The sequence below is a fragment of the Pinus tabuliformis genome, chromosome 7 (assembly GCF_031772625.1).
Source record: "Pinus tabuliformis cultivar Carrire ecotype Pingquan chromosome 7, CPIR1, whole genome shotgun sequence".
Lineage (NCBI taxonomy): Eukaryota > Viridiplantae > Streptophyta > Pinopsida > Pinales > Pinaceae > Pinus > Pinus tabuliformis.
In genome coordinates, this window is record NC_142293.1 from 523,837,215 (window position 1) to 523,850,149 (window position 12,935).

The following is a 12,935-nucleotide window of genomic DNA, read 5'->3' on the forward strand; positions in this document are numbered from 1 at the left end:
CCTTGAACCTGTCTATAGCCAGCTTCATGGTTTGGCATTTATCTTCAAGGTTCATCATCAAATTCCTCTTGGTGTGGACCTTTTTTACCTCTAGTATTGTGCTAGTCATGTCAGGTATCTCTAGTTCCTACAATTCATATTTGTTTTTCAAGTTAACGAAGTGCATGATCCTAGTGGCTTCCTCTCGCATGTCTCCTATTTCTTCTTTAACTCTTTGTATGACTTTTGTAGCCTCTTTCATTAAGTCACTTTGCTCAAAAAATACTTGGATGGATGGCCAAATATAATTGATAGAGTCAATGATATTGGCCCATAATTGTTCCTTAGCTTGGCCAAGTGGCTCCTTTAATGTCAGCTCTTTCTCTAAGCTCTTTAGCCTTTCATTCATTCTGGTTGCCTTCTGTACTTATTCTTTGTGCATAATCTGGGCAAGCTTATTGTCATTCTCCAGATTGGTTATATTTTTTTTAAGATTGTTCATTTATGTGGTATGAATGGACATGTCTTCCATTGCCTTGACCAATTTACTAGCCTCATCACCTCGTAGAGTTGCTGCTATTGTTGACCTTGTTATTGATGTAGACGATGTAGAAGCTGGGAGGGTTGTAGCGAGTGGAGCTATATGAGCCAATGATGCTAGCAAAGTGGATGGTACTATAGTAGTGACTGTTGGGATAACGGTGGCAGTGGTAGTCTCAAGATGAGCTTGTTTTAACTGTATCAATCTATCTAACTCCTTCTCCATTTCCTTTAGTTAATCATTACGTTGGAGAACAAGGTCCATCATCTCCTCCTAATGAGTTTAGCTTTCAAGGACCTCTTTTGTCTTTGGATGCTCTGAATGAGGAAGTTTTAGTTGTTTTTTGAGAGCAGCAATGTCCTTATTCCTTTTCTTTATTAACTTCTCAGCAACCTTGATATCATTGGGATCATGTCTCAGCTCAATTACCAAGTCTTCCAATGACTTGATCCTGTTTTCCTTGGCTTGTGAGGAGGCCTTCTCCAGTTTGTACTGTATAATGATATTATCTAACGAACTTTGCAACTTATGTGTAGCCATGGCTTTACCTGTCAATGTGGGATAAATCATCTCACCTCCCTCTTTGTGGACTCAATTTGGTCAATTGGATGAACATCCCTGGCCAAAACCTCAAACTCTGTTTTCCTGTAGTTAGTTGATGTTTTTGGTTGCTGGATTGTAGGCTACATGAATGACATCTACATTTTTCCTATTTTGATGTCAAAGGCTGACATCAACCTATTTTGACTTGCATGTCTCTGCTTGAAGTATTGATAATAGGTTTCATCCTTCAACTTTGCATTCCTCAACTTAATTTCCTTATATGTGTCCTTGATATCCTTTTCTTTATCCACAAGCCTGGTGAATGAAGAAACCTCAACATTAAGATGTCTCTCAATAAGTTGAGTGTTAGAATTTGAGGGCTAGTGAGTTTCTCTTGAAGCTGTTGTGCCTTTGTCTCTTTCCACCATTGTATCAGTGTGAGTGATTTCCACTGAGTCAATGGTGTCTTCCTGTTCAGTTATAGGATGAAGATTGGGTCTCTTCCTATAACTGATCTCAAACTATTCACCTGTGGTTTCCATAGCTAAACTATAACCTTCTTCCCCATTTCTCTTTGGATTCTTGTCTTCATTTGCTGGATTCTATAAAATAGAAGGAATATTCATTAGTTCTCCTAGTTCTGGAACCTGCAGGAAGGAACTTGTATCAATCTATTTCTCTACATCAATCAATGTATTCTCTATATCAACTACAATACTGTCCATGTCTATTACAGTGTTTTTCGACCATTCTGATTGGGTGGAAAACCTCTCAATTTCTGGTCTGGGATGATGGATGAGAGTTCCCAATTTGACCTTTATCCCTAGCTTGTTTATGACTCCATGAGGGTCATACTTCCACATAAAACTGTTTTTTAAGCTTCATTTGCTGCAAAATCTTATCTGCGTCTGGTCTAGCTTCTCTGGTATTACAAATGAAGGGGCCCAATTGATTTTTCATTTTGAATTAGGTTTTCTTTCTAGCTGCTAGGAGGTTGACTTCATCAGAATTGATAATCTACCTAAAGTATTCTAATGCAAATATCCTCATGGGGAGGTGTTTGGGTAGCTTGTATGGGGCATGTTGGCCTCCATAAATTCTTATCTCTATGTGGTTCTGGTATAGATACAATTCTCCCACCTTATTGTTCTTTTCCAACTATAACATCCTTTTGATCTCTTGACTGATTCTGGGCTCAGGGCTACTAGTTAGCATATTCATAACTGGATGGACAAAGGAATCAATGAAGTTATTGTAAGTAAATGTAGTGGAGTACTTTTGGATCAAGGGTGTCCAGTAGATAATTAACACTGGGTTTCCTTTAGTATCCAATTCTGGATGCTAACAGGGAATTTATCTGACTCGTAGTACAAGAACATATGAAATAAAATTGAAGAATACTTGAAAACTCTTTCAGTTGTTAGTCTGGTGAATTGTTCATGCATCCTATCTGCTATGAACTGAGGATAATTGTAAATTACAACAGGATGCTTGCCTGAGCTAAAGATGGAAAGGAAAGCCAAGACAACCTCATCAACATGCTCATCTATGGTATATCCTAAAATGCAAGAGAGCATGGTATTAATCTGTTTGCCTCTCTCAGAAAAAATGGTGGCAACATTAGGGAGACACTTTGTGGGAGTATGACATTCCTCTATGATGAAAGTTTTGAATATGTGGGCTATCCTAGGGGGTCTAACTTTGTGTAGAGGTCAATCAAGCCTTCAATAGAAAGGGAGGTATGATTTGGGCTTGGTTGGACTTGCAACATTTGATTAATGGATTCTCTAGTGATGGTGAGTAAAAATTGTTGGTGAGGGGTGACAATGGCTCTTTGGGTGGGACTGTAGCAAGCATGACAGAAGTGGATGCTTGATGGGAATGGGTGCACTTTTGGAAACAAATACTTGGGAAAATTAGACTCCCAAAGGTGAATGTCATCATTGTGATTTAAAAATTTGTCCTTACTCCAGCAGTGGAGCTTTAGAAGCTAGGCAGGGGAAGTAGTATCCTTTACATAGAAATCTCTGTTTGATAATGCAAGGTGGTCGATGTCCAGGTGAGTGGTTTGCAGAGGTCTCATGTATAGAGAGGTTTGGGAAGCCATAATTGGGTTTAAAGATATGAATTAGGCTTGTAGTGGTTCAAGAAGTGAGGTTTATAAGCACTGGTAGAGTGGCAGGGTAGTTACAGTCTCTGAACGAAGGGTTTAAGGTATATAAGTAAGTTTCTCTTCAATTTAGGCAAGTTTTTCAATGAATTTCAATTAATTAACCATTCAATTAAATAGTGTGTTTTCAAATTGAAGGGTCATTCTGGTTTTTCCTAAGAATACCTGGAAATCTATGGTTTGACGTGTAGAATGGGTTCAGTGGAGAATGAAGAAGTTACTCTCGCTTCAACTATGAGCTGGTTGGTTCAATTGGGTATCTGAAGCTTCTTCAGGCAATAGAGGGTGGTCAAATTAGTCACATAGGTTCAGGGTGTTGGAAATGGCTTAGCAGCAATTTACAGTGAAAATTAAAGAAAAGGAAAATTAGGGTTTTTTTCGGCCTTTTAACAGGTAACAGTCACATTTTGGCATGGAAATTATAAATAAACAATGGGTAGTGTTCAACTTGGGCAAGGAGGTGGTTTTCTGGGCCATCACACCACTTTTGGAGGGAAAGCGATATTTTTCGCAAGCACACATTCTATCGTGGTGTCGGCATGTAGTAGAACAATGCCTAGGAAAAACCACGAATCTCGCATGCTCTTCAGCTGGTATCAATCAAATGATGAACCCGCATGATATAGATGTACACCATCGGATTTGGGGGTAGGATATCGGAGGGCTATCGTGCAACTGAGTTGCATGAATGGAATCTGGAAAGTGATTTGTGGGGCCTGGGGTTTAATTACAAAAATATGTAATTAATTAGTGCATAATGTGAGGTTTTTTTATATAAGCAGTGGGTTAATAATGTGGTGGTGGGGGTTTTTTAATTGCACCAAGGGTTGGTGGGTTAAAAAAGGTTTGTCAGGGAAATATGAAATGGGGGATGTTAATTACATACTGTGGAGGAATAGAAAACTTAGGATAAAGGGTTTCTGTGGGTTTTTGAGGTGAAAGAATGGAAATTAACAAGGGGGAAGTGATATTTGTAATGGGAAATGGGTTTCACACAAGGAAAAGGGGTTTTGGGAAGTGGGAATGATTTTTGAAGGGTAATTTCTAGGGAATGTTTGAAACCAAGGGGTAAAGGTCAAAATGAGGGAGAAAAGAGAAATTTTTAAGTAATGAAGGGATAATGGGGCAATTAGCAACTAAGTATATTAGGATATAGTGAAATGAGGGGAAATTAGCTAAACACTCTTGGTGGATATCCTTTTCTTTCTCATAAATCCTCATGCAAATGAAACATAGGATTAAGCATGATAAATGTGCTTTTGACTCAACAATATTGTGCATTTGTAACCTTTCTTCTACCTACCCTTTATTTATCCTAACATTTTCTCTTCATTTATTGGGTGCATTTCAGCTTGGAGACTCTTTATTTCCTTTTCTTTTGACAAGAAAACTATCTAATTCTAACCTTATAACTTCCAATGGCTCAGATTAATTTGATGAGCTCATTTTTATTCTCTACCTAGCTATTGATCTGCCAAGGATAAACAATTTGGCTAGATTTTATTCTCTATCTATCAACAAAAAATTTAAAGCATGAATGAGTCAAGATTAAACTATTTGACCGTCATGGATTGTGGTATTTCTGACAAGCTGCACAAAACCTTATTTTGTATAGTAAAGTAAAAAGTAGTGGCATTTGAATTTGCACACTTTCATGATCTGTTTTATTTCTTTTTGGGGTTCAAATTTTTCACTTTTTTCCTTTCTTTTTGTCCTTTGACTATTATTTTGGGACATAGCCTCTTTACATTTTTTAATTTTTAATATGGAAAACATTTCGCGAAAAGCAAAAGTATGTACAATATTACAAGACTAACCATAGCTAGTTCAAAATTATGAATCCTATTATTATAAGACCGTAACAATAAGAACTATAGATAAGATTCTAGATAAGATTTAATGGGTAGGAGAGAAAAATCCATTAAATCCGTCAATGGATAGGAGAAAAAAATCCATTAAATCCGTCACCTTAGGAAATATTCTAAGCTTGGATATCATAAAGCAAGGGGGTATACTTTTATGCAAAAGCTTAAGCTAATGGTTGAAAAGGACCACAAAAGCCACACATGGCTCAAGGAAATTGATCATGAAATAAAGGTATTAAATACCTATGGAGGGGATCACTAGAGGTGATTTTGATCCACTGAAGAACATCTAAGCTATGGGGTGAACTAGAAATCATTTGAAGGTTGGGTGGAAAACGGTGCAGAATTCCCTAGTCACATTCTATCAATTAGTTACACAGTTCTGTTATGTGAGTTTCTAGTGAAAATAATTATGTACATAAGGTATGAAATTGAATGATTATGACTTAAATTATTTTATGTGATAGTGTGTATGTACATATGATACCATAAGAATTAGTTTTTATTATACTAATTTATCAGTGAAAGAATATGTGCTTATTATAGAAAAATTACAATGAAAAGTAGCACTAGATTGTATAATATAGAACAATAGATTTGTTGTTCATTATACTACAATAGGTCTTACATGAGTATATGCATACTTTACGGGTGATTTTTCCTTATGGAAACATGAATGTAAGACTGTGTAAAGTGTTCAACCATTACCATCCCCTAAAACTAACTTGAAATGTTGGACTGTGTAAATGACACAATTACCATCCCCTCAAACTATGGATCTATGTGTCTCTCTATCTAGGCTATAGCCATTAAATTTGCATTCACTCTGCAAGTGTCAAAAAAGTTTTTCTTTAGCTAGTCGTATCTCTCATGATGGTAGTACACTATTATATTTACATACTTGGGGGTGTAGAAAAAGGGTTGTTATAGACCAAACACCCTTAAGGGAACACTTCCCTTAGTCTCCTATAAACAGAAAAAATAAACAAATACTAAGATTTATATACAAAACTGTTACCTTCATTTATACAATAAAAAAATGGGTAGTGTACCATCATTTGATCTTCCATATTCAAAGTTTCTTGATCAAGTCTAACTCATGGTTCCAAACACATTAACATGATATATTACTCAATTTTGAAGTATGATCTATCTTTGGTGTAGGATGCATAGTGGTTATGGCTAGAATTATCACTTGGGTTCCACCTTTATCACATACCAATCAATGACATGACTAGTGTAACGTACACATGTTTTAAACAAAGAAGTGTGAAATACATAATGTGTTTTCATGGTAGGTGGTGAGGCTAGTCTATAAACCACTCTTCCCAATCCTTCTAAAATATAGAATGGTCGAAAAAACCTAGGTTCTAACTTAGCATAAGAGCCCACTTTTAGTGAGCTCTTCCTTTTTGTGATGCGGAGATATACGTGCTCTCCCACTTGGAAATTTTTGTACATTCTCTCATGATCTACATAAGCCTTTTGGGTGCTTGGAAAACCTTCAATTTCTCCTTGATGTTGTGCACTTATTTCTCCATTTCCTTCATTATGTTAGGTCCAAGAACTAATATTTTTATTGGGTCATCCCTGCTCATAGGAATGTTACATTTTTATCCATACAATGTCTTAGAAGGACTTAGATTCAGTGACTCGTGATAGCCATTTTTGTATGCAAACTCAGCTAATGGTAGGAATTCTTCCCACCACTTTGGATGATGCAGGGAATACATCCTCAAAATGTCATCTAAAATTCAATTTATCAGTTTTCTTTAACCATTTCTCTAAGGATGATATGTTGTACTAAAAGTTGGATGAGTCCCAAATCCATCAAAGAATGCCTTCCAAAAATTTGATGTGAGCTTGGCATCCTGATATGAAATGATATTCTTGGGTATACCATGTAATATAAATATTTATTTCATGAAAATATGAGCTATGTCAATGGACTTGTGGGTGGACTTGACAACTATAAAGTGGGTTGTGTTTCTAAATTTGTTCATTACCACCATAATGGCATCATGTTGTTTGAATGTATTTGGAAATCCTGTAATGAAGTCCGTAAATATGACTTCCCATTACCATTCATGGATTGGGGTTGGTTGCAACAATCCTTTTGGGTGTTGATATTCTACTTTGACTTACTAGCATTCTTCGCACTTGACAATGTACTAAACAATATCCTTCATTCCTAGACAATAATATGATTTTCTTATGGATGTTATCTTTTTTTGATAACCATGATCACTTGAATAAGGTCTCTTATGAAATTCATCCATTACGAACTTCTTTAAGTTGGCCACGCAAGGGGCATACCAAAAATATTTGAACAACATCAACATCATACCATGGTCATTAGTGAACTTGTATTTCTTGCTCATTATTCCCTTTTCTTCTTGTTATAAGCATTCCTTCATATGTTGGAAATTCTCACCTTGTATCAAAGGAATTTTAATCTTTTCTTTGATGTTAATCACACAAGTGTTGATGGATTCCATGTGCAGCACTTGTAGAATTCTACTAAGTGCATTTGCCACTTCTTTTTATTTACCCTTAATATGTTTGATCTAAAAATAAAACTAGCTAATTAGGGCTATCCATGGATTATATTGCATTTAATTTGAATTGATCAAGAAATTATCTCAACCCTCCATGGTCTTGAATCAACACAAACTTCCTCCCTAGCAAGTAGTTCCTCTACATATTACTATATGCATGATTACTGCTAGTTGTAAGTGATGAGTGACATAGTTCTATTAATGATAATTTATTTTTCTTGATTCATAATAGGATACATGCCTTTCTTGAATTAGGACTCCACCTAGTCCTTCCTTGCATGCATCTCTATAGACTAGGAAGTCCTTTTGTGGGTTTGTTATCCTCAAAATAGGTGCACATGTGATCAATTTGTTGAGTTATTCAAAACTAGCTACACACTTTGACATCCATTAAAATTTTAATCCTTTCCTTTGGAAGGCTATGATTGGATGCCTAATATTTAAAAAATATTGAATGAACCACTAGAGATATTTGGATAATTAAAGGATCTACCTTCCATGACATTTTGGGGACTCGGCCACCCCATTACACCCTTAATACTTTAAGATCCATAGGCACTCCTTTTCTTGAAATAAAATGTCCCAAATATTGAACTTCTGATTGGAAGAAATCACATTTATCAAGTTTGGCATTCAACTTGTGTTCCCTCAATAATTGCAACAATGTCTTCAATTTCTCTTCATGCTCCTCTTTGGTTTTTGAGTAAACTAGGATGTCATTCACAAAACCTAATACAATCTTGTCCAAATAAGGGCTGAGGACATTGTTCATTAGGTACATGAATGTGGCACGGGAATTTGCAATCCAAAATGGCACCGCCACAAACTCATAGTGCCCATTTCTTGTCTTTAACATAGTCTTTTGAATTCTTTTGTCTTTAATTTTGAAATCATGATAACCATATCTCAAATCTATTTTAGAGAACATTATATCCCCTTATGAGCTAATAGAATAGGTAATGAATTCTCCAAAATGAGTACCTGTTTTTCAATGTAGCTTTCTTTAGCTACTAGTAACCAATGCACAACAACAATGTGCCATCTTATTTATAAACAATATTTGGGCTCCCCAAGCCCACACATGGGTTTGATATACCTCTTAACCAATATTTATTTCGAATGCAACTTTAATTGTACCAATTTTGGCATGCTCATATGATATGGATATTTATAAAATGGCATTGCACTAGAAACAACTCAATGGAGAAGTCAATTTCCCTCTTGGGTGGAGATCATGATATTTCTTCTTTTGGAAACACATAATTTAATAACTTTATTATAGGGTGATCATTAATTCTTGCCTTACTTCTATTTGGCACACTCTAGTCATATGGGCCACGTACAATGCACATCTCTTCTTGCTACACTCCTTTATATGTAGACTTTAGAAGTATCTCAGAAAGATAAGCTTCCTCAGTCCTTGAACTATTGTTTTTGGAAATACAGTTGTACTTATACTAAAATGAAAGCTAGTGAGTTTTGGCTTCCCCTCATGCACAATCCAAAGAATTATATCAATGCTTTGAGAGTACCTTTGTCCTAATGATCACCATGCTTAATATTATGTCTTTGTGTGTACCCTATTATTGGATATAGAAGAAACTAATAAGATATACAATTATTAAAGGCTAATTGTATTCAAACATTTTTCCATCATAAAATCTACATTTGTTCTTGTTGTATATGGATAACTAGAAAGCATTATATTTCTTTGGAGGTGCAATGTTGTTATTGGAAATGTGCTTCACTCATGCTAAAAGGAAATATAGTAGACATGAGGGGAACCTTTAGAAGCTAAATTTCATAGATGGGCCCATTTTCCATGCTTTTGCCAAAACTAATTCACCAATTTCCAATTTTCCTGAAAACGAGCATAGATCCATCTTAAGTAAGGATGTAACATGAGCCCAAGTGAAAATATATTTAGAGTAAAAAATATAATGTGTTATTTTTCATTGTTTAAATTGTATTTTTGAATGATAAATAGAGTAAATATAGTACTAAATAAAAATTTTAAACATAATTTTTTTATTCTATATATAGATATATATGAATTTGATATGGACATAAATTAGTTAACAAATATCTTCAAATAGTTTATTTAAATTTCTTATTGAAATATTTTTGAAAAGTATAAGATTTAAACATCTAATTTAGACATTTTTTATTTCTAATTACTTTACAACACCAACACACACACACACAAACACATTTTAATTATAGCAGACATTATCTTTCTATTTAGAACATAATTTTTTACTTTTATTTTTATTTTGAAGAACAAACAAGCTTACACACCCTCTCATACCCCTCAGTGTAGAATGAGCCTCTAGGCTCAATGATTCATCAAAATTTTGAAGACTTTGTAAAATTATTAGAAATTTGAATATTTTTACCAAAATATCATGAAATATTTTATATTTTTCATATTATTACTAGAAATTTGAATACTTTTACCAAAACTATAATGATACATTTTATATTTTTCATATTAAGAACTAATGATATTGACGAAGGTTTATCCACTTTATATGATGAATACATTAGTTTTTCTACATGGCTAAGTGTTTCTATTGGACTTATTCTTTTTTGATAAGAAATTATAGTCATTGCTAATTTTTCTTCATATTCTAATGTATTTTTTTTGCAAAAAACTTGTGATTGTACTAGAAGGATAACTAGTATATGCTAGTTATCATTGTAGTAGGTGCTAGCTTTCCATTACCTTGTAATGTTGTTATTGGCAATGTACTTTTTCTTCATCTAGAATTAATGCTAGGAGTTGCCATATTTTATTCATGATATAATGTTATTGTTCGAAAAATAGTTGTGCTTGTGCTAGAAGGAAAACTATTATTCACTACTATCCTTTCATGGTGCAAGGTTGTCGTTGGGAATGCACTTCCTCTTGTATAGAAAACAAATATTCATTTCATCGTGAAACTTTTTAATGACAATGTGCTTGTGCTATAAATAAACTTTGTATGCATTAAATTTCTTTTAAAGTGTTATATTGATGTTAGTAATGTGTATTTTTTATTTTCTAGTAGGCACTATCTTTCTTTCATACTACAATGTATTTGTGATTGTGCCAAAAGGAAAGCTAGCATGCATTATATTTATCTCAAAATGAAATGTTAGTTGGAAATGTATTTCCTTATGCTAGAAGAAAATATAACATGAAGTAGCTTTCCCTCATAGTGAATTGTTATTATTAGTAATTCCCTTGTGCCTATTCTAACAAAAAAATATACTATTAACTAGCTTTCTTTCACGGTAAAATGTTTTTGTTTGACAATGTACTTATTCTTGTGTTAGAAGAAAATTCAATAGGTTTTAACATTCCTTCAGGTGGAGCATTATTTTTGGAAATGTGCTTATGATTGCTAGTTATTTCATGTTGTAATGTCAGTGTTTGAAATGTAGTCATTCTTGTGATAAAAGGAAAGCTAGTGGGAATTATCTTTCATTCAAGGTGTTATCATTCTCATGGGAATATGTTCGTGCTTGTATTAAAAGGAAAACTAGCAAGAGAAAGCTATCCTTCATAGCACAATGTGTAAATGTTCAAAATTAGGATAAAATCAATGTATAGAGGGTTATTTAAGTCTTGTGTGTGGCCTTTTATTAACTCTGAAAGGGATAAGAATATTCATGATTATGAAGGAAGAATTATATTCAAATATGATATTGTTATTTATTCTACATTTATTCTCATCATAGGTGGGAAGCTAATATGTGTTATGATTCCTTAATTATGCAATGTTATTCTACTTATGGTACTTTAGCTTATGATAAAGTAAAAGATAGAAAAAGCTAGCATCAATGTTGTTTTTGGAAATTGACTTTTGTTTGGGCTACTTAAAAAAATAACAAAGACTTAGATTTATTTTAGGCATATGAATAATGATGAAATGAGTGTTGTGGGAGTGCATTTCTCTTAATGATCACGAGGGTTACCTTTTTCCATTTTTATCATTGGTCGAATTGATTTAGAACTTGTGCTAGAAGGAAATATATTAGGTTATAAAATCCATTCATGGATATATGTTGGTTTTGGAAATTCTTTCATGCTTACTCTAACATTACGGTTAGTGGTTATTATTTTTTCCTTTACATTGTTATGTTTTTGTTGGAAATGCACTTATACTATGGTAGAAGGAAAGCTAGTGGAAGCTAACATTGTCCAATGTTGTCATTAACAATGCACTTGTGTATGTGCTAGAAGGTAAGCTACAAGGGGTGTTATTCATAGTATAATATTGTTATATATGGAAATGGTTAAGGGACAATTTGAAGGATGCAATTAATTCTTGAATTGTGCCTCTTTTCTAACAATTCCATCCTTGTTTTTCCTTATTTGTGTGAGCCTTTTTTTCGATGTATAAAAAGATAATAAGATATAAATTTATGGAAGAAAATTTTTACTTGAATAAGATAAATAGTTATTTTTCCTTCACAATGCAATGTTATTATGGCAATGCACTTGTGCTCGAAAAAAAATATTAGATGATGAATTTCATTCATAGTGCAATGTTGTTGTTGGAAATGTCCTTATTTATGTATGTGTTCTTAATGTGTTAAGGTTGTTTCCAGTAATGCACTTGACATTAGGCTACAAACCAGGTTCTAAATTTCTTTCACTCTATGATGTTTTTCAAAATAAACTTTTTCTTCTGCTTTAAGAAAAAATAACTTTCCTCCATGGTCCACCATTTTTATTGGTAATGTATTTGTGCTAGAATTATTTCAAGTGTGCATTATATTTCCTTTACTATGCAATTGTTGGAAATGCACTTTTTCTTGTGCTATCATTTGCACTATTTATGTTAGAAAGTGATTGTGTTAAAAGGAAAGCTAGAACACATAATATTTACTTCATGATGTAACGTTTTTTAGCAATGAACTTGTGTTTTTTCTAGAAATAAATCCAATGAGAACTATGTTGTGCTCTATGGAAACTTAGCATGTGGCAACTTTTCTTGATAGTGCAATTTTTTTTTTAGAAATACTATTCCTCTTATGTTGGAAGGAAATATGGCAATAGTGTTAGTTCTAGAAGAAATATAAGGTATTTTACTTCTAGTACAAGCATAAGAGGCAACCAATGATCTAGGCGCAAGTGCTAACACTAGTTATGGTTAGATTTTTCCCCTTTGTGTGTGTAGAAAGCTAGGGCATAATATTTACTTCATGATGTAATATGTTTTAGCAAAGAACTTGTGTTTTTTCAAGAAATAAATCCAATGAGAACTAAGTTGTGCTATATCGAAACATAA